The following is a 27,309-nucleotide window of genomic DNA, read 5'->3' on the forward strand; positions in this document are numbered from 1 at the left end:
TTTGTGCAGGGTGACTGCCAACAAGCAGACAATGGACTCAGGATGGGGCATGTGCCTTTGGGGAGGCTGGCAGAGAGGCACAAAGTGGAACACCAGCTAAGTGCACACACCTGAGAGGCGGAGTTCCAGGTGGAGACTCAAAATGTACCAAGAAACTGTGTGAAGTGAAGGAAGCTACTCGACCTCTCTGAGTGTCAGTGTCCCCCCTGTAAAATGGGGATCACAGGCCTACTTCACAGAGCTGTTGGGGAAGATACATAAAAGTGCCTGTGACAGCCAGTGTCCGCATTATTAACAAAATCATATCCGACTTCAGAATAATCGATGAAAAGAATAATGTTGATGAGACCAAAGACAAGATGCCCAGCTTCGTAAGCAGCCCCAGCAGCATGAGAATGAGAGGAGCTCCGAGTAAGCAGGGTTCTTCACAGCTCCACTGAAGAAGATGAGCACTGGCTACACCAGGATAAGCGGCTGTTGTTCAGTGACTCGTGTAGTGAGGGTGGGTCCCTAAAGACACTGTGAAATACAGTTACACACAGTGGCTCCTAGGAAACAACTACAAAGCAATCAACGCAGCAGATAGGAATGGGAAGGGGGCGAGCAGAGGAGGGTCAGAGCCACAAAATCTGACGAAAGATACTGAACCATGATGAGTGCCCAGCTATGTCAACAGCTGCTGTGGTTGCGCCAGGAGATCAACCGTCTGAGACATCCATTGTGGGGACTGCTGGTAGCACAGTGGTCAACTGCGGCCATACCCCAACAGCAGTGCATCGGAGCACACAGACCCTGAGACTCTCCTCTCCATTAATCCTTGTTTCAAGATGATGAATATCCTCATGTTACAGTGTCTCCTTCCAATCCTTGTGGACAAGTGTCATCAGAACACCCTGAAGAGGGCACAGGCCAGAGTAGGATGGAACACTGGGGGCTGGGGGAGCGGCGCTGCACCTGACCACACGGACTATCACCCAGGCCTATTGAACACGAGAGGAGAACCCGAGGATGTGGTCTAACGAGAATTCCGTCTTGCCACATTCAGCGACACTGCAGAGATTCTCGTCCATTCTTTACAAAAATGTTAAAGAATTCATGTGTCATTAATTCATAAAGAGGCAAATTCTTGACAAAGTGACAGGGTCCAGTTTCCATGACCAGGTTTTTCAGTTGTTTTGATAATATCCCACATTCAGGAATTGGAAATGTAACCTATTGGGATGTGTAAAATAAACAGGACGTTTTTTCATGGAGCTCAATGCCCAGATTTTTAGGGATGACATAAATCATGAAAGCTGCTAACCATTCCTCCACAGGTTTCAATAAAACTTTTAAGTTAATTTACCAATCTCAGGAAAAGAGAATTTGGCAATTCAAGTTTCTTTTTTCTGCATTCAAGCATACAGTACAACCAAGAGAAGGAGCAGAAAAAAAATTAACAGGAAGGTCTTGCTTGCATTTTATCTTTTGAAAATAAGCAGGAATATTTTATGTTCTGTTCCTTTCACTACTCTTATCAATTTTTAAAGAATATGGTACATCTGACTGTCCCTAGGTGTGTTTATCCTGGAATCTTGCTAGAATCCAAAGCAGAGATGTTAAAGCTGATGGGTTTCAAATGCTGCCCAAGTGTTGTCTACCTTGAACTTCCCTCTCTCAAAGCTGGATGACTGGTCTCTTCCTGAGGGATCAGAGTCACTACCCGTGTCCCTGAAAGACTGGCCACTCAGGCCTGAGCTGGGATTAGGTGATCAATCTAAAGGGCAAAATGCTTAAGCTATTCTCATCTTAAGGATGCTGTTTTAGAGGCCTCTGCACTAGAATGGGTTGGTGAAATCGGCCTACTAGATACTTGCCTGGGAATTGGCTTGTTCTCCTCTACTCTTGACGGATCCTGGGGAAACCAATGATTAACTTCACGGATGCCTCAACTTCCAAATCTGCAAAAAAGGCAAGTAATAGCCACTGTTACCACCCTGCACAGCTCTTAAGTTGTGCTTGCAAGAGGGACCACAAGGGCGAATCTCTCCCAAAAACTGATGAAATGATGGCACTTTGGTTGGAGAAGGCAGAGGGCAGCAGGCAAAGTGGAAAGTTTCTGGGATGTCAAACCATTTCCCATAAGCAGTTTAGAGAAGCACCTGGCCCTGGACTAGGTAGGAGGCTGTGGAAAGACCCACAGGCACGCAGGTGGGAGGAGGAATCAAGCAACGGAGGGAGGCGGTGTGGAATAGATGTGAGTCCGGCTTCAATTTTGGACAAAAGCAGTTGCACGATGCAGGCCCGCGGCTGCCCATGCAGCCGCCACACCCTCCTAACTCCCTGGTCCTGCTTGTCCCGTCACATTCCTCCAGGACTCAGTCCACGTGGAGCGGGTGCAGGACCAGAGTCCGCAGCCAAGAGTGGTTTGGACCTCGACCAAGCTCACACCGCCCTGCTCCTCCCCTCAGGGCTAGACATTGCGCCGTGCCCAGAGCGTCCAGGGAGTTGTAGTCTTGCAGTCCTGCAAGCTCCCAGCCGGGAGTGGTTCAGAGACAAAAGATCCCAGCATGCACAGCTAGGGGCCCCAACTCCTGCCTTGTCCCTCCACCCCTGGGCCCCACCTGTCTGCTTCTCCACCCCACCCTGTACCCCGCCTCTTCTCTATACCTCGCCCAGTCTCCATGCCCTGCCCCCCCCCCCCGGAGTATGCACAATGTGGTTGGGCTGCATCCCTTGAGGCCGGTACTCAGGTAGGGGTGGGGCTCACCAGCCTGTCTATTGCTGAGGATGCTTGCAGCCCTAGAGGAAGCTCCCTGGTCAGTATTTGAAATGTAAATTCAATATCTAAAATGGAAATACTGGGTGCCTGGGATCCTGGAACTTGCCTTTTCAAGGCCACCTGTCCTACCATCCCCTCCATCCCTCCAGGCTGCCATGATCCTCCCTCTGGACCCCATGGTCAGCGTCCCTGCAGAGATCCTCCCTTTGGACCCTGCCTGCCTGAAGGGCCCATATCTTGGTGAGGCGTCTTAGAAGGACTGCCCTGCACCATGTCATAAAAAGGAGAAGACATCACACTAGACAGCCCCAATTCCTGCATTATACAGACAGGAAACTCAGGTGCACTGGCAAGTGACCCCTGAGCCACTTCAGGAGACCACACACACGCCCTTCTCCGACACTGCACACAGGCTTGTTCGCTGGACTTCCTTATTCCAGTGTGGACCTCTTGGCCTCATTAACACAGGCAACAACACCGAAACTTCCCGTTGGTCCTTCCCACAATGTTAGGGAACTTTGTGTAGGAAGGTAATATACAATTTCTGCTCTACTATAGGGCTGGCTCCTTGGCAACCAGTTTTAATATCCCTTTTTAAATATACCCTCAGAATCACAAAATAATTAAGCAAAATAATTTGTTGCTGTTGGGGGTTATGGTGATAATTCTCTGAAGTCATTTTTCCATTTAACTTCTCTGATTGACTCCAAATACTACAGAACCACATGCTTCTCAGACTGGTGGATGCACAGCTCCACTTCTTTGCAGGGAGGACGACAACAGCAGAATATCCGTGGCCCGAATTTCTGGAGCATCAGTATTACTACAAGACTTGGAAGAAGCAAAGTTAGGTCATTTCCAAGGTAAGGAATTAAAAACTTAAAACTAAGATGAGATGGGAAAGTCATATGCCATTAATAATTGTCAGTCATCTGTGCCTGAAATGTCAGACTTTGTCTGAGAAAGAACTCTGAGACCCTGTTTCCCATTGTTTTAAATAGTAAAAATTAGAAGGCATAGCAAATTTATCGAAAAACCCTACCAATTTCCTAAGTCATGATATGGCACCTAGACATAAGTTACGATGCTCCTCGTTTTGTTCCTCATTCAACCCAGTCCCATAGGTCTTGAGTGCATGCTGTGAACATGACACTGTGTTAGGTGTCAAGGCCTTGGTAAACATCGTCGTGGGGTGGACCTTGCTGGAAAAAGATTGCATCATAAAAACTCAAATCCATGCCACTTTCAAAATTGAGGCAAAAATGGAAAGACCCAGGGGGCCACGCAAGGGTGAGGACATTAATAGATACTTGGGAGTTTTAAAATCCATCTGATGATGTCATGAGGGAACGTGTTCCACTTTAAAACAAAACACTGCTGTTATTCTGAGATATTGAGTAGGATCTTTGTGCAAATATGCAGGATTTAAAATGTTTATTGATGTGTAACATGCATTCAGAAATATATGCAGAAGTCATCCATGTAAACCTCAAAGAATTATTACAAAGTGAACACACTTGTGTGACCAAGAACTAGCAGCAGCTTCACTCAGGCCCTGACAATCTTTTTTTTTTTTTTTTTATAATTTTATTTGTATTATTTTTTTTTCCCCCAAAGCCCCAGTAGATAGTTCTATGTCATAGCTGCACATCCCTCCAGTTGCTGCATGTGGGACGCGGCCCCAGCGTGGCCGGACAAGCGGCGCGTCAGTGCGCGCCCGGGATCCGACCCCAGGCCGCCAGCAGCAGAGTGCACGCACTCAACCACCAAGCCATGGGGCCGGCCCCCTGACAATCTTTTTCTCCCTCCTTCTTCCCAAAGATAACCAATATCTTACCAGGGAACACTGTATATCGAGTTTGTCTTCTTATACAAGTGTTTTATTACAGAACAATTTAAACAATATACAAAATAAACAAAATAGCATAGTAGGCCCCTCACTGAGCTTCAACAACTACTAATCATCTGCCATTTTTGTTTCATCCACACTGCATCCCATTCCCACCTCACTTTATTATTCTTTTAGTGCTTTGTGCGTGTGTGGTGAGTAAGAGGTATGCACACTGAAAGGCAGAAATCTCAACCGTACAGTTTTGGCAAATAAACATGCCCATATAACCTTCACCCCTTGAAGAATAGAATATTTCCATCACCCCCAGAAAACTCCTTCCTGTTCCTTCCCAGGCAATTTTCTCCTTCCCCCGAGGCAACCACTGCTCTGGTTTTTGCAGCATAGGTTCATCTTTGCTGAAGTAAACCCACGTGTATTGTTTTCTGTCCAGCTTGCCTCCCTCGGCACGAGGTTGATGAGACTCACCCAACGTGTGTGTCAGTGTTTGCTCCTCGGCACGGCTGAGGGCGTGCACTCATCTTCCTCTTGGGGATGTGCAGGTCATCTCCTGTGAACATTCTTGTACAAATGTTTTTTTGTATGCAGTTTAATTCCTTTATTGGCATCCAAGTGACACGCCTTTGCATTTTTTAGTGGTTGGTCCAGATTACAATATGCATCTTTAACATATCACAGCCTACCTAGACTCAATAGTGCACCAGTTTATTCAATGTAAAATATGGAAGACTTGCTACAGAACAGTTCCATTTACCTCTGTCTGTCCTTTGTGCTATGTTGTCATAAATTTTACATCTACCCATGTTATAAATCCCACAATACAGTGTTATAATTTTTGCTTTAAGTAGTCATAGAACTTTTAAAGAAATTAAGAGAAAAAAGTTAAGTATTTGGAGGGAGATGCTTTGAGGCTCTGCAAATGTACTGTTTCTTCTTTAAGTTTCACCCAGTTTTTGCATTCATCAGTCAGTCTTTCTCACAGTAATTATTACTGTAGTGTTCTAGTGGCAATTTTCTATTTTATGCTGTCCCGCCGCATTTATTATTTAGAATTCTGTGAGGAAGATTTCCCCCTCCCTCTCCCTTCCTTCTTCCTTTCTTTCTTTCTTTTTCTCATTCTTTTATTCCCCTTTTTTTCTTTCTTTCTTCTTTTCCTTCCTTTCTTATTTAATCTTTTTTATATCAGTATAGACTCATGGATATTTGTTTTATTTTCTGGGTAATAATCCAATGCTATCATTATTTATTTTGTTGGTCATAGTTTTGCAGCTTGAGCCATTGTGAAGTCTTTCAGATTGATTCCTTTTGACACATCTCATCATTTTCTGTTTTGTTTTTTTTTTTTAGAGCACTTTCCTACTTTCTGGCACTACAAGTTGTTCCAGGCTCATCTTGTGTTTTCCATCTCCAGCCCTAGAATTAAACATTTCTCCAAGAAAACCTGGTTCTTTTTATTGGAGAACGATATTTAGAAACCAAGATCTGGGAGCTAGGTGTGCTCATTGATACTAGGATGTCACTGCTTCTAGACCCTCTCAGCAGAGTTTGGAAATGTATGTATGAATATAAACTCAGTTATCCACATCTATCTATCGATCTATCAATCTATCTATCTGGATAGATATATTAAAAGAGACATGGATTCATACTGGTACTTCCAACTCCAATCCAGCACCACAGAGTTTATTCTAGCATTCTCCTTTTGTTTATATGTAACTTCTTTTACCAACAGTGAGAAACTTAACTCCAGTTATCTACAATATATTTACTAATGTGTCAACTAGTCTCAGAATTGCTAATCCATATCGTTATGAAAAACAAATTTATCACCTAGTGTACAGTGTTTGTGTCCAGTACTTTAGTTTTACAGTATTCCATCAAAACACTGTCTTCCAAAGTTACTTAGGTCAGGACCTTTCATCCCCACCCTTCTGTGTGGTTATGTCACATGCTTGTAATACAGTGACATTCATTTGTCACTGCATTCCATCTGAGTTCCCCAGCATCCTGATGGATTTTTAAAATTGGCAGAGTAAAATTCACTCTTTGCAGTGTACAGTTCTATGGGTTTTGACAACTTTATGGTCGTGTATCCACCTCCACAGTACCATACAGAGCTGTTTTTTTCACCCCTAAAATTCTCTCATACTGTCCCTTTGTAGTCAACTGCTTCCCACACTCCATCCCTTGACAACCACTGATCACTTTCCATCCCTGTAATTCTGCCTTTTCTAGAAAGTCATATAAATGGAATCATATACTATATAGCCTTTTGAATCTGCTTCCTTCACTTAGAGAAATGCATCCAAGATTCATCCATGTTGTTGTGTGAATCAAGAGTTTATCCTTTTTATTGCCAAGTAGTATTCTAAAGTACTGATGCACCACAGTTTCTTTTGCCATTCACCTGATGAAGGACATTTAGTTTATTTCCAGCTTTTGGCAAGTATGAATAAAATGGCTATAAAGATTCACACAAAGATTTTTGTTTAAAGATTAGTTTTCAATTTGCTTCAGTAAATACCTAGGAGTGGGATACCTGAGTCATATAATAAGTGTATGTTTAACTTTATAAGAACCTGCTAAACTCTTTTCCAAATGCAACTATCATGTTGCATTCCCAGTTCTATTTGCTCCTAGTCCTCACCACCACTAGGTATTTGCAATTTTATTTTTCATTTTAGCCACCTAATAGGTGTGCGTTATCTTATTGTGGCTTCTGCTTCCTTTATGAAAGTGAGTTCTGCTAAATATAGATTTCTGTGTTGACTTTTGGGTTTTCTTTCTGCACTTGAAAGATGTCATTTTGTTATTGATTTGTCTCTTTTGTTTTTGATAATGTATCATCCATCATTCACATTATTTCTCCCTGTGTGTAATGTCTTCCCATGTATATATGTATTTCCCTGACTGTTTTCAAGATTTTCCTTTTATCTTTGGATTTTAGCAGCTTGACTATCATGTGCCTAGGTATGGTTTTAATTTGTATTTTATTTTGTGGGTTTCCTGACTTTCTTGGATCTAAAATTTTGGATTTTCCACCAAATTTTGGAAGTTATGCTATTACTTATTGATTTGCCTTTCTGCCTCATTTAATTTTTCTGTCTCTCCCCTCTCTGCTGGGGACTCAATCATCTCACAGGTGGTAAGGCTCTCTTCATTTTTCTTCAAAATTTTTACCTTCTTTTCTTCAGACTGGATAACTTCTAGTGCCCTATCTTCATGTTTCTTCTACTGTTTCTAATCTAATGGTAAACTCAAAGGTATTTTTTTTATTTCATCTATTTATTTGGTTCTCTTTTGTAATTTCCATTTCTCTGCTGAGTTTCCACATCTGTTCATTCATTATGAGAATATTTTTCTTTACTACATCGATCATCTTTATAAAAGCTGCTTTCTTATCTTTGTTTGCTAATTGCAACACCTTGGGGATAGCTTCTACTGCCTGCTTTTGGTCGTGTATGGATTATATTTTCCTATTTCTTCAAATCTCCTGATATTTTAAATTGTGTACTGGAAACCATGAATGATAGTTAAAGAGCCTCTGGATTCTATTTTATTCCTTTGAAGAGTGTTGTTGTTTTTCTAGCAGGGAGTTAACTTGGCCGGACTGAAATTCCAATCCTATCTCCTTTACAGTGAGCATAGCTGAAATCCTCATTCAGTTCTTTCATCTTCCCACTGTTGTTTTTACACTAGGCCCTCTGGGGCCTACCCTGCATGTGTGTTGTTCAAAGATCTGCCAATTTGGAGTGTGGGAGGGGAGACTTTCATACATATTTTGAGATTCTCCTCTTTGTGTGTCCCTCTCTTCCAGAATTTCTCCCCTAACGTTCCATCTACTCTGCCATCCCCAAAATACATCCTCTAACATTACAAGTAAGGCTGTAGTTTTTCCCCTGTCTGGGCCATGTACAGATTTTGGAATGCTTTGAGGCAAAAGACTCAAGCTTGCAAATATCTCCTGGTGCAATTCCCATCATTTAAGGGAAGGCTCCGTCTCAGTTCTGCTTGCTTTTGGAAGAGATTTATACATACACACATATACACATTTATTATATGTGTATTACATATAGATATATGATTCTATATAAATATGTATAATATTTTATGCAGATTTTATCATTGTTATCTGTGAGAGTGTTAGTTCAACAAGCTACTCCACCATTACTGGAAGCTAGACCTCGGTTTTGTTTCTTTTTTGGATTTTATATAAATGGAATTATAAAATATATAGCCTTTTGAATATAATTTCTTTTATGCAGCATTATGGTTGTGATATTTATCCATGCTATTGCATGTAGCTAGGGTTTGTTTATTTGTTGAAAATAATTAATTTTTTTAAATGGTCATAAAATATACATAACATAAAATTCACCATTTAACCATTTTTAAGTGTACAGTTCAGTGATATTCAGTACATTCACATTATTGTGTAGCCATAACCTCCAACCATCCACAGAACTATTTTCACCTTGCACTGAAACTCTGTGCCCATTAAGCAACAACTCCCTGTTGTCTCTCCCTCTTGCCCCTGGGAACCACCATTCTCCTTTCTATTCCTATGAATTTGACTACTCTAAGTACCTTATATGAGTAGCATCATACACTATTTTTCCTTTTGTGGCTGGCTTTATGTCACTTAGCATAAAGTCCTTAAGGTTCATCCATGTCATAGCATGTGTCAGAATTCCTTCCTTTTAAAGGGTGAATGGTAGTCCACTGTGTGTATACACCACATTTTTTTTGTCAATTCATCTGTTGATGGACACCTGGCTAGCTTCCAGCTTCTGGCTATTTTGAATAACACTGTTAATGACACGGGTGTACGTATATGTCTTTATACCTCTGCATTCAGTTCTTTTGGGTGTATACCTATAAATAGTGTTCTGAGATTCATTTTCTCACATGTGGGAGGGTTCCCACACCTCCAACAAGCAATTCTTGGAATGTCAGCTGGTCGTCAGATAATTCAACTCAATTTGATGCTGTCAACCCAGAGATACATCAGATTCCACAGGTTGAGAGCTCAGTCCTATAAGACTGCACACCCACCCAACCTCACCTCAACTTCATATGCCAGTTAGAAGCCCCAGCTGTTACCTGTACTTCTAATTGACTGGCTATAAACCAGAGGTTCCCACAACCTCCTCCTTGAGTTTGATTAATTTTCTAGAGTGGTTCACAAAACTCAGAGAAACATTTACTAGATCACCAGTTTATTATAAAAGGATATAACACAAGAACAGCCTGATGGAAGTGGTGCATAGGGAAAGGTATATGAGAAAGGGCACAGAGCTTTTATGCCATCTCCAGGTGCACCACTCTCCAGGCACTCCTTGTCATTGCCAACCTGGAAGCTCTCTGAACCTCCTTCTATTGGGATTTTTATGGAGGCTCCCTCATGTAGGCATGATCAATTATTAACTCAGTTTCCAGCCCCTCTCCCCTGTCTGGAGGATAAGAGGTAGGGCTAAATATTCCAAGCTTCTAATCAGGGCTTGGTCTGTCTGGTGACCAGTCCCCATCCAGGAGCCATCCAGGAGCCATCCAGGATCCCACCCAGAGTTGCCGCAATAGAACAAAAGATTCTCCTAGTGTTCTTATCACTTAGGAAGTTATAAGGGTTTTAGGAGCTCTGTGTCAGGGATGGAGTCAAAGACAAATATTAGAACAAGAGATGATCCTAGTGTTCTTATCATTTAGGAAATTACAAGGGTTTTAGGAGCTCTGTGCCAGGAACTGGAGGCAGAGACCAATAAATATATTTTCTATTATTTCAGAACCTATAAGTGGAATTGCTAGATCATATGGTAATTATATTTTTAATTTTTGAAGGAACTACCATACTGTTTTCCACAGTTTTATATTTTAACCCTCAAAGCACAAGGGTTCCAATTTCTCAACATTCTTGCCATCATGTTATTTTCTGATTTTGTGATAGTAACTATCCTAATGGGTGTGAAGATGTATCTCATTGTGGTTTTATTTTGCATTTTCCTGATACTTAGTGATGTTGAGCATCTTTTCATGTGTGTACTGGCCATTTTATATCTTCTTTGGAGAAATGTCTATTCAAGTCCTTTGTGCATTTTTTTATTGATGTTTTAATGGTTTTTAACATTGTGAAATTTTGGGTTGTGCATTTTTGTTTGTCCATCACCATATATATGACTCCCTTCACCCCTTGTGCCCACCCCCACCCCCACTGCCCCTGGTAACCACAGTACAGTTTTCTCTGTCCACGTGTTGGTTTATATTCCACATATGAGTGAGATCATACAGTGTTTGTCTTTCTCTTTCTGGCTTATTTCACTTAACATAATACGTTCCAGGCCCATCCATGTTGTTGCAAATGGGACGATTTTGTCTTTTTTATGGCTGAGTAGTATTCCATTGTGTATATATATCACATTTTCTTAATCCAATCGTCAGTCGAGGGACACTTATGTTGCTTCCACTTCTTGGCTATGGTGAATAATGCTGCAGTGAACATAGAGGTGCATAAGCCTCTTTGGATTGTTGATTTCAGGTTCGTTGGATAGATTCCCAGTAATGGGATGGCTGGGTCATAGGGCATCTCTATTTTTAAGTCTTTGAGGAATCTCCATACCGTTTTCCATAGAGGCTGCACCAGTTTGCATTCCCACCAGCTGTGTATGAAGGTTCCTGTTTCTCCACATCTTCTCCAACACTTGTTGTTTTTTGTCTTGGTGATTATAGCCATTCTAACGGGCGTGAGGTGGTATCTTAGTGTTGTTTTGATTTGCATTTCCCTGATGATTAGTGATGTTGAACATCTTTTCATGTGCCTATTGGCCATCTGTATATCTTCTTTGGAGAAGTGTCTGTTCATTTCCTCTGCCCATTTTTTGATCGGGTTGTTTGTTTTTTTTGTTGTTCAGTTGTGTGTGTTCTTTATATATTATGGAGATCAAACCCTTGTCAGATGTATGTTTTGAAAATATTCTCTCCCAGCTGGTGGGTTGTCTGTTCATCTTGATTCTGGTTTCGTTTGTCTTATAGAAGCTCTTTAATCTGATAAAGTCCCACTTGTTTATTTTTTCTTTAGTTTCCCTAGTCTGGGTAGGCATGTCATCCGAAAATTTTCCTTTATAACCAATGTCAAATAGTGTGTTGCCTATATTTTCTTCTATGAGTTTTATAGTTTCAAGTCACACCTTCAGATCTTTGATCCATTTTGAGTTAATTTTTGTGAATGGCGATAGCAGATGGTCCGCTTTCATTCTTTTGCATGTGGCTGTCCAGTTTTCCCAACACCATTTATTGAAGATACTTTCCTTTCTCCATTGTATGTTCTTAGCACCTTTGTCGAAAATCAGCTGTCCGTATATGTAGGGTTTTATTTCTGGGCTTTCAATTCTGTTCCATTGATCTGTGTGTCTGTTTTTGTACCAGTACCATGCTGTTTTGATTACTATTGCTTTGTAGTATCTTTTGAAGTCAGGGATTGTGATGCCTCCTGCTTTGTTCTTTTTTCTTAGGATTTCCTTAGCTATTCGGGGTCTTTTGTTGCCCCATATAAATTTTAGTTTTCTTTTTCTATTTCTGTGAAGAATGTCATTGGGATTCTGATTGGAATTGCATTGAATCTGTAGATTGCTTTAGGTAATATAGACATTTTAACTATGTTTATTCTTCCAATCCACGTGCATGGGATGTCTTTCCATTTCTTTATGTCATCTTGGATTTCTTTCAATAATGTCTTGTAGTTCTCATTGTGTAGGTCCTTCACCTCCTTGGTAAGATTTATTCCTAGGTATTTTATTCTTTTTGATGCAATTGTAAATGGTATTATCTTTTTGAGCTCTCTTTCTGTTAGTTCATTATTAGCATATAGAAATGCAACTGATTTTTGTAGATTGATTTTGTACCCTGCAACTTTGCTGTAGTTGTTGATTGTTTCTAATAGTTTTCCAACAGATTCTTTAGGATTTTCTATATATACAATCATGTCATCTGCAAATAGTGAGAGTTTCACTTCTTTGTTACCTATTTGGATTCCTTTTATTCCTTTTTCTTGCCTAATTGCTCTGGCCAAAACCTCCAGTACTATGTTGAACAGGAGTGGTGAGAGTGGGCAGCCCTGCCTCGTTCCTGTTCTCAGAGGAATGGCTTTCAGTCTTTCCCCGTTGAGTATGATGTTGGCTGTGGGTTTGTCATAAATAGACTTTATTATGTTGAGGTACTTTCCTTCTATTCCCATTTTGTTGAGAGTTTTTATCATAAATGGATGTTGTATCTTGTCAAATGCCTTCTCTGCATCTATTGAGATGGTCATGCGGTTTTTATTCTTTGTTTTGTTGATGTGATGTATCATGTTGATTGATTTGCGGATGTTGAACCATCCCTGCGTCCCTGGTATAAATCTCACTTGATCATGGTGTATGATCTTTTTAATGTATTGCTATATTCGGTTTGCCAATATTTTGTTGAGGATTTTTGCATCAATGTTCATAAGTGATATTGGCCTGTAATTTTCTTTCTTTGTATTGTCTTTGTCTGGCTTTGGTATCAGGGTGATGTTGGCCTCGTAGAATGATTTAGGAAGTGTTCCATCTTCCTCTATTTTTTGGAATAGTTTGAGAAAGATGGGTATTAAATCTTCTTTGAATGTCTGGTAAAATTCACTGGAGAAGCCATCTGGTCCTGGACTTTTATTTTTTGGGAGGTTTTTGATTACTATTTCAATCTCTTTACTTGTGATTGGTCTATTCAGATTCTCCATTTCTTCTTGGTTCAGTTTTGGGAGGTTGTATGAGTCTAAGAATTTATCCATTTCTTCTAGATTGTCCAATTTGTTGGCATATAATTTCTCACAGTATTCTCTTATAATCCTCTGTATTTCCGTGGTATCTGTTGTAATTTCTCCTCTTTCATTTCTAATTTTATTTACTTGAGCTTTTTCTCATTTTTTCTTAGTAAGCCTGGCTAGGGTTTGTCGATTTTGTTTATCTTCTCAAAGAACCAACTCTTTGTTTCATTAATCCTTTCTACTGTTTTTTTGTTCTCAATTTCATTTATTTCTGCTCTGATTTTTATTATTTCTCTCCTTTTGCTGACTTTGGGCTTTTCTGTTCTTCTTTTACTAGTTCTGTTAGGTGTAATTTAAGGTTGCCTATTTGGGCTTTTTCTTGTTTGTTAAGGTGGACTTGTATCGCTATGAGTTTCCCTCTCAGGACCTCTTTTGCTACATCCCATATGGTTTGATATGGGATGATATTATCCCAAATGATATTATCATTTTCATTTGTTTCCAAATAGTTTTTGATTTCTCCTTTAACTTCATCAGTGATCCATTGGTTGTTCAGTAGCATGTTGTTTAATCTCCACATTTTTGTCACTTTCCCAGTTTTTTTTCATGGCTCATTTCCAGTTTCATAACCTTATGACCTGAAAAGATGCTTGTTATGATTTCAATCTTCTTAAATTTATTGAGGCTTGCTTTGTTTCCCAACATATGGTCTATCCTAGAGAATGTTCCATGTGTGCTTGAGAAGAATGTGTAGTCAGCTGTTTTTGGATGGAGTGCTCTATATATGTCTACTAGGTCCATCTCGTCCAGTTTTTCATTTAAGTCTGCTATTTCTTTATTGACTTTTTGTCTGGATGATCTATCCATTGCTGTAAGTGGGGTGTTAAGATCCCCTACTATTATTGTGTTGTTGTTAATGTCTCCTTTTAGGTTTGTTAATAGTAGCTTTATGTACATTGGTGCTCCTATGTTGGGTGCATATATATTTATAAGTGATATGTCTTCTTGGTGGAGTGTCCCTTTTATCATTATATATTTCCCTTCTTTGTCTTTCTTAACCTGTTTTATCTTAAAGTCTATTTTGTCTGATATGAGTATGGCAACACCTGCTTTCTTTTGTTTGCCATTAGCTTGGAGTATTGTCTTCCATCCTTTCACTCTGAGCCTGTGCTTGTCTTTAGTGCTGAGATGTGTTTCCTGAAGGTAGCATATTGTTGGGTCTTGCTTTTTAATCCATCCTGCCACTCTGTGTCTTTTGATTGGAGAGTTCAATCCATTTACATTTAGGGTAATTATTGATATATGAGGGCTTGATGTTGCTGTTTTGTCACTTATTTTCTGGTTCTTTTGCATTTCCTTTGTTTCTTGTCCCATTTGTTTCGGACTGCCAATTCAGTTTGGTTGTTCTGTCTTATGAATCTTCTAGTTTTCTCTTTGTTTATCATATGTGGTTTTGTTTTGATTATTTGTTTAGTGGTTACCTTGAGGTTTGGGTAAAAAAATCTTGTGTATGAGATAGTCCATTATCTGATGGCCTCCTATTTCCTTATACTAAGTCAATTCAATCACTTTCCTCTTCCCCTTCTAAGTCGTTCTTGTTATACCTTATTCTATCTTGTGTTGTGGCTGTGTGTTTACAGTGATGAGGTTAAATTTATTTTGGTGAGTTCCTTCCTTTGATCTTTGATTTTAGTATTTAAGTGGTTGCTAACCTATTCCAGTAAAGATCTACTACTTTTCTGAGTTTATCTACCTATTTTTCTCCTTGCTCCAAGCTTGGTAGTCCCTTTCTCTTCTTTTTTTCAGGCCTGAGGGCCTTCTTGAGTATTTCTTGTAGTGAAGGTCTCGTGGCCATGAACTCCCTTAGCTTTTGTTTATCTGGGAGAGTTACTATTTCTCCATCATATTTGAAGGATATTTTTGCTGGATAGAGTATTCTTGGCTGAAAGTTTTTGTCTTTCAGTATTTTGAATATATCATTCTAGTCTCTCCTAGCCTGTAAAGTTTCTGTTGAGAAATCTGCTGAGAGCCTGATGGGAGTTCCTTTGTACGTGATTTTTTTTTTTTGTCTAGCTGCCCTTAATATTGTTTCTTTGTCATTGACTCTGGCTAGCCTTACCACTAGGTGTCATGGAGAGGGCCTTTGTCTGTTAATATATTTAGGTGATCTGTTGGCTTCGCTTACTGGTATTTCCTGCTCCTTCCCCAGATTTGGGAAATTCTCAGCTATTATTTCCTTGAATAGGCTCTCTGTTCCTCTTTCCCTCTTTTCTCCCTCAGGAATACCTATAATTCTTATGTTACATTTCCTAATAGAGTCAGATATTTCTTGGAGTCTTTCTTCATTTCTTTTTAGTCTTAGTTCTTTCTCCTCTTCCATCTGGATCATATCTGTATTCCTAGCCTCTAAAATGTTAACTCTTTCCTCCATATTGTCAGCTCTGTTCTTTAAAGATTCCAGATTCTCCTTTATCTCCTCCATTGTGTTCTTCATCTCCATCAGCACTGATTGGTTTTTCTTTATGATTTCAATCTCTTTGTGAAGAAACTCCTAATCTCATTGAATTGTTTGTCCGTGTTGTCTCGTATTTCGTTGAGTGTTTTTATGACAGCTATTTTGAAATCTCTGTCATTTAGATTATGGATTTCTGTGTCTTTGGGGCTGGTTTCTGGGTGCTTGTCATTTTGCTTCTGGTCTGGTGATTTCATATATCCTTGCATTGTGGTTCCTGTGTTGGTTTTGTTTTTCCTCATCCTAGAAATCTCTGGTTGCAATTTCCACCCGCCGCCACTGTGTGGTGGTAAAGGGCTGTGTAGTCTAAGCCCCCTGTGCTCTGCTGCAGGTTTTCTGCTGCGATCCGCAGTTGTTGTTTTTTTTTTTTTTCCCCGCTGCGATCTGCGGGATGGGTCACTTGATCTGGTCTGCTGCGGATCACTTGGTCTGGTCTGCCGCTGATCACTTGGTCTGGTCTGGTCGGTTGAGCTGCAGGGTCCGGTTTGCAGGGAGAGGGGGCTCTATCTTTTGCCCTCTGGGTCCCTAGCATGGGGGGCTTCTCGTTCGCCCCTCGTTATGTGCTCTCTGGAGTGCTCAGAGGTTGATGGTAGCCCTGTGGCTCTTCTGAGTCCTCTGTGCAGGAGTTTCCCACTGGCTGAGAGAGCCCGGAGAGCTATGGTTTCTCCGCTGAGGGCTGCCCCTCCCCCCTCTCTGGGAGCTCCACAGACCGGGATCGCTTATCTGATGGGGAGGGAGAGGAGTTCTCCTTACCTCTCCCCACTTCCTCCGGGGGCCCAGCATGTTCCACTCTCAGATGTGCGGCAGTGTGGATCTTTCCGATCTAGCTTTTCACTGTCTGGGATTCCGTTGTTGGTCTGTGACTGTTCCTTTTCTTGTATCTTATCGGGGGAAGAGTTCATGGGAAAGCTCACTCCGCCATGACACTGACATCACTCAGCCCCTTTGTGCATTTTTAAATTGGGTTGTTTTTTTATTGTTGTGTTGTAGGAGTTCTTTATATTTTCTAGATATTAATCCCTTATCAGATATGTGATTTGCAAATATTTTCAACCATTCTGTGGGTGGCCTTTTTACTCTGTTGATAGCATCTTGTGATACAGAAAACTTTAGCATTTTGATGAAGTCCAATTTGTTATTTTTTTTGTTGCTTATGTCTTTGGTGTCATATTAAAGAAATCATTGTTGGCAATGGCATTTGGACCCAATGACACACAGCTTTTACCCTGTGTTTTCTTCTAATGATTCTATAGCTTCAACTCTAACATTTAAATGTTTGATCTATTTTGACTTAATTTTTTTATATGGTGTAAGGTAAGCATCCAACCTCATTCTGTTGCATGTAGGTATCCAGTTTTCCCAGCACCATTTGTTGCAAAACTTATCCCTTCTCCAATGAATGGTCTGTGCACCCTTGTCAAAAATCATTTGACTGTATATGCAAAGGTTGATTTCTGGGCTCTCTATACTATTTCATTAGTATATTGTGTGTATTTATGCCAGTACCACACTGTTTTGATTACTTTGTAGTAAGTTTTGAAATCAGGAAGTATGAGTTCTCTTTGTTCTTCTTCTTCTAGATTGTTTTGGCTATTCAGGGTCCCTTGAGAGTCCATATGCATTTTAGGATAGATTTTTCTATTTTTGCAAAAAACATCATTGGAACTTTTACCTCTTTGAGTAAGTTGATTCTTAAGTATTTTACTCTTTTTGATGATATTGTAAGTAAAAATATAAAGGTTGTAAATTTCTTTTTCAGATTATTTATAATTAATGTATAGAAGAACAACTAATTTTTGCATGTTGATTTTGTGTCCCACTACTCTGCAGAATTTATTAGTTCTAAAAATTTTTTTCTGGAAGTTTTAGGGGTTTCAACATACAAGATAATATTTGTAAACAAATATAGTATTACTTCTTCCTTTCCAATTTGGATGCTATTTCTTTCTTTTACTTGCCTAATTGCTTTGTCTAGAACTTCTAATACCATGTTGAATAGAAGTGGTGAATGTGGGCCTTCTTGCCGTGTTCCTGATCTTAGAGGAAAAGCTTTCAGTCTTTCACCCTTGAATATGATGCTCTGTGTGAATTCCTATATATGGCTTTTATTTTGTTGAAGTAGCTTCCTTTAACTCTGAGGGTTTTTTAGTGTTTTTAACATGAAAGCATGTTTAGTTCTGTGAAACGCTTTTTCTGCATCCATCGAGATGATCTCTTTTTTTCCCTTCATTTTGTTAATGTGGTTTATTACATTGATTCATTTTCATATATTGAAACATCCTTGCATTCCAGGAGTAAATCCCACTTAAAAATGATGTATAATCCTTTTAATATGCTGCTGAATTTGGTTTGTTACTATTTTATTGAGGATTTTTGTACCAATATTCATCAAAGATATTGTAGTTTTCTACAACAGAAATTGTACTTTTCTATTCTATTCTATTCTATTCTATTCTATTCTATTCTATTCTATTCTATTCTATTGTAGTTTTCTATTTCTGTAGTTTCAAAGACCTGTCATTTTCTTTTCTCTTAGTGTCTTTGGCTCTGATATCAAGATAGTGGTAACCCCACAGGATGACTTTAGAAGTATTCTCTCCTCTTCAACTTTTTGAAAGAGTTTGAAAAGAGTTGGTGTTATTTAATTTAAAAAAAGGCTTTGTGCCAGGAATAAATTCAGCATAAAATAAATACAAATAAATATTTTTTAAAAATGTGAAAAAGTTGTTTTCCTAAAAAAAATTAAAAATTAAGCAAGTACATCACTTACCCCTTTATTTATTAATTTTTTTAACCTAATAATAGGCATGAACAAATTGTTAGAATTAAAATGACTCAAGTGTGAATTTTCTTCATTGCAAATTTTCTGACAGAAGTATATGATGCCATCATGTATGATATCTTTTATGAAAAAATGGTCAATTTTTGTAGTATTTGAGAACATTATGAATTTTCCCAGTGGCCTCTGACAAAGATAACTCTGACAAAGTTATCTTTTCAACATACATGTCTTATTATCATCCTTACCAAATTAACAAACTCTGTCAGGTGCTAATTAATCAACTACTTTTCATATGATTCAGGTTCTCCACCATTAATTTCCCTAACCATCAGGAAATTCTACAACTTCTGCAAGATTAAAAATTTTACCTTACACTGTATTTCTCTCATGTGGTTTAAAACATCCAAAAATCATTGATAAACTGACCCTGCCCAAACTAAAGCATGGTGAATTATAAAAGATGGTCTCTGTTAATTGGGGAGGGATTTCAGGTTGAACTTAATTTTACAGGTGGTCAATTTTTTGTCAGTGTATTGTTCTGTTATGTATTTCACTTCTTTTTTTAAAAAAAGTGATAGTTGAGGGCACTTAAATAATAAAAAGTTGAGAAAATAAGGAACTGATATACATTGTAAGCTTCAAATGTTTTCAAGCATAAGATACAATAAGAACTAAAACTAAGAAATGGCAGAGGAAATAGAGATAAGAGGATGAAATTGCAAAACTGAATCTATAATAATATCTCAATGGCTAGCGTTGTGGTGCCAAGAAGGTGGTGAAGTCAAAGAATTCGTAAAGATGATAATAAACAGACTGCAAAGAAAAAAGATTGAAATTTTTATAGAGAGAATTTTTACAGCGATATTACAGATAGAGAACAGGGAAGAGAAGTTGGAGTGAGAGACTATCTGCTACTTAAATTACTCCCACTGTAGAGAACAAAAAACCAATTTGCTGAAATCTTTGTTTCCCTCTATGACCCTATCTTTATCTGCAAAATCTCAGCTCTGAATCAATTTCACAATCCAGCTTTTCCATCCCTGGGGAACAGAGCATTTAAGCTCATCTGAAACCTCAACTGCCCAGCCTGTGAAATAAGGCCGGCCATCCATTCTCACAGAGGAGCCAACTGGAGGTAGGATTTTTGGTTCTGAATTCAGCTAAACATCTTCAAAGAATTGTATCTGGCTTTCCTCATCCAAGGCTATCAGTGAAGGGCTGGCTGGCTTTCAGAGAAGACCAAGTCACAGTCAGCTGAGACATTTTCTGTTGAGCTTTGTAGAGAGGGCTGTAGGGCTTGTCAGTAAGAGTTGATTTCTGTACGGATTATATTTTTTTATTTTATTCAGAGATTTATAAGGAAATTTACATGGTAAGTATTACTTATTATCAAGAAAAAAGGTTGCCTATTCTCTGGTCATTTAAGCAAAATCCTCCTCTGAGGGTCCACCCGTGGACAAAGCCTAGATTTAATCTCCAAGAGTCTGCCAGGCACATTGTGGTCAGTGGGAAGACCTCAAGTTGGGAGCCTGTTCACTTGTGTCCTGTGCTGGTACTTAATCTTCCATCTCTTCATTGTACAACTAGACAGAGGCTCAAAGGACTTGGCATTGGAGAAATGTACTTTTCATTGTCTTTAGACTTCTACACTTTTCAAAAATACTCTCAACATTTCCAGTAATTGTGCAGCAGTTTACCCAACACTAAGGTTCTCACTATTAAAAATTAAAATAAATAAACTTTGAAAAGGAAAAAAGTGATCTTTGCAAGTTTGTACAGAATCTATATAATGGGTGCATCCATATAAATGGAGGAAAGATAACAAATTTAGCTCTTTTGGTTAGTTAACACAGTAAGTAATATATTTTATATATTACCAATTTTGAGATTATTTGTATTTAAAAATACTGCTTCAAACCCCTAAATCATTGTAAGTGGTAGAGTCTGCCATCTGCTTTGGCTGAACAATTATACACAAGTCAGCCAAAATTCTTCCATTCCTGTATAATCTTATATGTGGGTGGTAATGGTTGGTTCTTATAGATTGTTTGAACACGTGCATGTCACAAAATACAAGTGGCCATTAAAAATTAAAATGTTCACCAAATACAAGATTATCTGATTCCTAGAAAAAGAAAACAATACTGTAAATTTAAGGCTAAAACTGTCAAAAAGGAAGCCAAGATACACTCAAGTAAATCTTTTGCTGAAAAGTTAATTGGCTCATCTTTGAAACTTTATCATGTTTATTATGTAAGCAAGATACTTTCCGAGCCTAGAATATGGAAAGTGCTTATTAGTAAGTTAACATTGTGATCATTTATTTTGTAAATGTTAATATGAGAGAAGTAATTCGCTTTCTACTATATTAGAATTTTCAAGTTCTGCTAAATCTAAGGCCACATTACTGGCAAGTTGGGATACCTCTAGACATCTGAAAAATAAGAGTCCTACGCAGAAGCATATAAATTTTCTATTCATCAGGTTCTAAATTCTAAAACATTCTAAGGTTTTGGAACAAACCATTGACATTCTAAATTGACAGTAAGACTGCATGTGCTGTACATGACCCTATAGGAAGAGAAATCCCAATTTTAAATACAGGAGATTGTGCACAAAAATAAAGTACATTTTCACATCTGAAAGGGGATTTCAAGAAATAAGGGACTCTCAGAACATGTGGTAAGTGGTAAATAACTTACCAAGGGCTCTCTAAAGGTGAACATATTGTGGAAAAAAGAGCTTAAACACAGAGAGCTAAAATGACATCTCTGGAATCCTTATGATGAAACAGACACTGAACTACTTTTTCCTAAAATTTAAAATGCATCTTATCCTCCAAACAAATACCACATCCCTGCCTTGTGGCTTACCTGGGCATGGTGACGTGTTGGAATCATTTTTCTAATTCATTGTCTCTTAAACTTGATGGGCACCAGAAGCACCTGGAGGCCTTGTTGAAACCCAGATTGCCAGGCCCCACCCCCGAGTTTCCAGTTCAGCAGGTCTGCAGCAGCACCTGAGAATTTGCATTCCTACCCAGTTCCCAGGTGATGCTGATGCTACTGGTCCAGGGACCCCACTTTGAGAACCACAGCTTAACTTACACCCTATATATTGTTACCAAATCCATTATTTCATCATTTGGCTACTACTTTTCTTTGATCACATCAGCACCTTAGCTCCGAATCTCCTCATCTAGCAATGGCAATACATGGAGAGTTTAACAGCTGGTCCTCCTTTCAGGCTCAGTTCTCCCTCTTCCTCTTGATACTACATTCTCTAGCCAGGTAATTCTTCCTTAAACATCAGTTCATCATAGATCTTCCTTGCTCAAAATCTCATGGCTCTTATGCTGAGCACAAGACATTTTAAATTCTCTACTTGGTTCATAAGGTCTGGAATAGCCTATAGAATGTGGACACCCTGTTCCCTACACTGCCTACTATAAAGGAGTATGTGAGGATTACACAAGATACGCACAGTGATGCTCGTTATGCACAGTGTGACATTCTATCAAGTCACTGTGAACACTGAATCGGTGAATATGACCCACTGCTCCCATGGGAAATGCAGGGTTAGGTTGCTGCAAGCCTTAGTCACATTTTCTTCAACTGATCAATACAAAACCTTGTTCTCTGTGTGTTTCTCTTTAAAATCACCTTATTTAAGATATATTGTTGATATATTAACATTGAACTCACACTAGCAGCACTGTACCTCATGTCTGAGAGAAGCTTGTCAAACACACATACTTTCTCTGTAAAGGCACGTCACAGCCTCTTGCCCTGAGGAACACCAGGCAGCATTGCAGCACTACACATGGGGGACATATTAAACAGCAAAGTCACCAACACAAGGCAAAAAGATGAGAAATGAGGCACTAAATAGACTGCAAGAAGGACACTTGTTTACAGTATGTGCTGAAACAAGAGGGCAGAGCATCACCTTGTTCCCCCTCAGCTGGGAACGTGAACGTTGAATGGCTCAAATGTTTCACCACTTTGTGCATATCTGCAAATGGACTTGAAAGCCCTGTGAGTGTTTATTGGAGGCTGCCAGTACGTTTTAGCTAGTGGGCAAGTGTGCAAACACGGAATCCACAAATAATGAGGATCAACTATATTATGGAAGCATCTTTTCAAAACCAGAGTACTGCTCAGATATAAGAGCAAAAATGATAACATAGCTAACATTTTAGTGCCTACTATGTGTCAAGAGCTCTTCTAAGTACTTTACATAAGTTAATGCATTTAAGTCTCACTGAAACCCTATGAGACAGGAGTTCTCAGTAGCCTCATTTTATAGATGAGGAAACTAAGGCTCAGAGAGTAAATACTTTGCACAGGTTCCCCAGTTAAAAGTGGCATAATGGGATTGGTGCTCAGACAAACTGGTCCAAAGCACACAGCCTCAACCACTATGGTAGGAATGTGAGCGAATTTTCTAGCACACCCTGAAAAGCCCCTTCTGCTCCAGACAGTGTGGTCTCCCACATATGTATTCACACATAAAACATTTTCTGAGTGCCCCAAAGGTGTCAGGTACTGTGTTTAGATACTGGAGGGACAAATAGAATGTTAACACAAATAATCCACGACCAATCTTTAAATCAAAATGGGGGTGAGTTTATGATGAGCCAACAATTGAAGGTCGTATAGCCCGGGAGAGTCCTTTCATGAAGAAATGGAGCACTCCAAAGAAGTGGGGTGTACAGAGTGGTTATATACCATCAGAGAGCATGTACCACATGTGATTGCAGTGTTCCTTTTACAATAGCCACGACATTGACCTGTCGGCACGTCGATTGATGGACACAGTGGGTACCAGGTCTGCTGTCTCCATGGGCGTGGCTGTTGTCTCGAGTTGGGTCGTCACAGGATGAGTGCAGCAATCAAATCCTAGCCTAGGGAGAAATGCTTATCCTTAAGGAAATGCCAATGTGGGGGAAGTTGCATTTACATCTTAAGGGCATTGTTTTTGTCTTTGGGACATGTTAATTGCTTAAAGCGATATACAATGGATGAGCAGAGGCTACAGGCCCCTTTTGGAAAAAAAAAAAAAAAAGGTCAGGCCCAGTTAGTTTTACACCAAATGGCTTCCTCATGTGCTCCAATATATCCTATCACTCACCATTTATTTATCAAGAAGAAGGATAGTCTCAGCTTTAAGAAGCTACTGTCTATGAGACATGAATAAATCAACAGTTCTGGAAAAGTAGATAAGTACAGGGTCCCAGAGTGGCGACATCAAAAGGGGTCTCTAGATGGAGATCTCTCAGGAAAAGTGTCCAAGAGGAAGAAACTTTTGACATGAGATTAGATTAAGAAATAGGAATTAAGTTGATTAAAAAAAGGGGGTAGGAAGACAGAAGAAACACATATAAAAAGACAGATATAAAGGATGCTAAGGATATCAGAATATGGGGGTATTTTTAAGGCTGGAACAAAGCAAACATATAGGAAACAGTGGGTGATGAGGCTAAAGATGAGGACAGGAAGGGAAAGCCTGCGTGTCCAGCTCAGGAGTCTGAATGTTCTCTCGGATGCTCTGAGCAGTCATTGAAGGAGTCTAAGCAGATGTCAGATTTAAACAAATTTGGATTCTTGAAGGTAACTCTGGAGGCATTGTGGAGGAAAGATTAGAAGAAATTAAGACTGGAAGTAAAGGGACCTGTTGGGAGATTAGGCAGCGATCCAGATAAGATAGGCCTTGGCTCAGGCGGGGGGTCTGCAGGTGGAGGAGGCCAGGAGGTGGGAAGCAGTGCTGGGCTCCTGGAGGAGGAAACTGAGCCACTTCTCAGTCACGGGAAGATTGTGCCTGTCATGGCCTCCCCACCCCCATGCCCAAATGCCATGTTCCTTTCTACGTCTGTACCTTTCCTCTCTTCCCCCATCTGAAATCCTCACTCTTTCTTCCCTCCACCTGCCCAAAAGTGGTCCCTTTGAGGATTTGAGCTAGTTCACCTCTCCTAAGAAGCTGTCCTTAATTACAATTTCTCAATAACATTCCCATTTTTTTTAGGTTCTGTAATACAACATACACTAAATACCTTGTCAGAATTAAATTACATCTTGCAAACCATTTCATGTATGTGGAGGAGCTTGGAATCTTATAATTCTTTGTGTTTCCTTCAATACCTACCACAAATATCTTGCACATATAGGTCAATGGATGTCCAGTAAAGTTCAATAGAGAAGAAGCACACTTTATAAGCTAAGAACTTTTATGAGCTCAGTTATTCCTTTAGATCAGCTGCTTGAATCATTTGTCTTTCTCCACAGGTCAACAGTGTTGCCCAGCACAAAGGAATTTTCCACCTTCTCAAACTCAGTAGAGCAAAGATGAAACTTCATTCCCCCTGCAAGCCCTACTGCCCCAGAGAAAAGCAAAAACAATGTGCGACGTCTAATTCTTTCTTCACATTCTCATCTCAAATTGCAACTGTTTTCCAGATGCTAACTGGTTTTCATTCTTAAAACTGACAGAAAAGTTTCTCATTATTTCCTTTTCTTTCTTTTTTTGTGAGGAAGATCAGCCCCGAGCTAACTTCTGATGCCAATCTTCCTCTTTTCACTGAGGAAGATTGGCCCTGGGCTAACATCTGTGCCCATCTTCTTCTACTTTATATGGGATGCCGCCACAGCATGGTTTGACAAGCGGTGCATCGGTGTGCGCCCAGGATCCAAACCTGTGAAACCGGGGCTGCCGCAACTGAGTGCGCGCACTTAACCGCTGCACCACAGGGCCGGCCCCTCTCTTTATTTCTAAAGCTGAAATGTCTAAATCATTCTCTGGGCTAGTTGGAGTTTACATAAAATGAAAATGTACATTCCAGAAAAATCCTTAACTTTCCAGAATAATCCTTAATATATTATGGTAAACACCTTGGCAAAATGTCACTGATTTTCAATGTCAGTGCCTCCACCAGGGTATCCTTGCATTGTCTCCCCTCCCAACCACCTCTCACTTTGCCCCTCCCCAGGCTCATGGGCTCAAAGTGTTTACTGAGCACTAAGAATGATCAGAGTCTGAGGGAGACTTCAAGGATGACTAAGCCATGTTTTCTGACCCCAACCAGCTCTCTCCATCTCTCCTTTAACCTCTATTTTTCTTACTCTGGTTTCTACTTTAGTTGTTTACTTGTCTTGTGAATTGTTGTTTTGTGGTTTATAATTACCATGTAAATTCATATTACTTTTTGCCTTAGAGTTTAGAAAGAACTTACATTAAACAAGGTTTTTCCCAGCCCTTTGATGTGTCTAATACCTTCCAACGCAATTCAAGTGGCTTCTTGTTCTTACATCTCCATCATTATTCCTTCAGAATTATGCTCACCCCACACTTTTGATCTGACCAATGCTGCTTTACTCTTTGAACTTTTCTATGCCAAGACTTACATGAGGAATCCCTCAAGCACCATCAGCTAGGCGACCCCACATTCCTCACATCTGTTTCTGATACCGGCCCTGATAGCTGTTCCCCAGCAATGAACCCAGCATATATGGGGTTAAACCAAAAAGCACTCATTCCCCCTTCTCTGCTTCTCTAAGTTATATTCACATGTAGATATGGGTTGTTTTACCCTTTGTGTCCCTGAATTCCACAAGACAAATGGAGGTAATAAATTGTTAAAAACCCAGGTGGCTACAAACTGAAACTATGGCTAATGACCAGTTCTTGTGGTTTGTTACAGGGAGACTGAGATCTCAAAATTATCAAGAGGCTGAAGCTCCCCAACTCCCGCTTCCTGGAGCCGAATCCACCATTCATCACAGGGACAGACAGAGGACACCTGCATCTCCCCTAACTCAGCTAAACGCAGGCTGATGGGAGGACGCCGAACTGCAAAGCTGCAGCTCCCCTCCCCCACCTAAAACCTTGTAAACTGTAATCGTTAATTGGCAGCAGTTGCCGTCCTCTCCCCAAGGCCAAATTTCAGGTGATGAGAGAAGAGTGGTGGTTGATGGAGCCTTAAATCTCCTGCTGTAGATAGAGATGACAGCCGGCTTGGCGCCAGAAGACTGGGATCCCTCCTCCAACAAATAATCAGTCACCAAGGATATATTCTTTCCCACAGACTTTCCTTTAAAAACCTCAACTCCTAAGGCCTCAGGAGGACTGTGGGTTTGGGGGCATGAGCCCACTACTGCCTCATTTTGCTGGCAAAATTAAACCATTTTTCTTTTCCTCAGTCCCTGGTCATTGTGTTCATTGATTCGGCTATGGTGACAGTGTCCCGGGTTTTTCTGGCTACATTTCCTTGATTTGTTCCCAAATAAAGTTGTTTCTGAAACTAATAATAAATTGTACCAACTGGTCATTGTATAAAAATCACTATCACACATATCTTAAAGAGAACAAATGGAAAAGAATATTAAATTCTTCAGATAAGTTTGCAATAAAATGAGGCATTGAGGGGACCAGGGGGCACTGATCAGAGCAGGATCCTAAGAGAAGAGTTTTAAGTCAATTTCAAATGAGGTTAAAACTGGAATGAGATAGTATTTTACCAGTTAGCTGAAATCATAAGCATTTTTCTGACCTTTGAGAATTTATTTGCATATAAACTGTACCACATGTGGGGTAAGAGAGTGCTGATATTGTTTAATTTCTTTTTATTATTCAG

General features: G+C 39.7%; 1 long non-coding RNA gene across 2 annotated transcripts in view; it reads left to right on the plus strand.

Moving 5' to 3' along the window:
- LOC131396335 (uncharacterized) overlaps positions 1-26,787 on the plus strand; it is a 45,435-nt gene extending 18,648 nt beyond the window's left edge. For both annotated transcript variants that reach the window (XR_009216467.1, XR_009216466.1), the window contains 5 exons: positions 3,481-3,624; positions 5,958-6,163; positions 17,479-17,578; positions 24,965-25,079; positions 26,377-26,787. This is a non-coding gene — a long non-coding RNA (uncharacterized LOC131396335). The remainder of the gene's footprint in view (positions 1-3,480; positions 3,625-5,957; positions 6,164-17,478; positions 17,579-24,964; positions 25,080-26,376) is intronic.
- Positions 26,788-27,309: the final 522 nt, after the last annotated feature.

This window comes from Diceros bicornis, chromosome 32 (genome assembly GCF_020826845.1).
Source record: "Diceros bicornis minor isolate mBicDic1 chromosome 32, mDicBic1.mat.cur, whole genome shotgun sequence".
Lineage (NCBI taxonomy): Eukaryota > Metazoa > Chordata > Mammalia > Perissodactyla > Rhinocerotidae > Diceros > Diceros bicornis.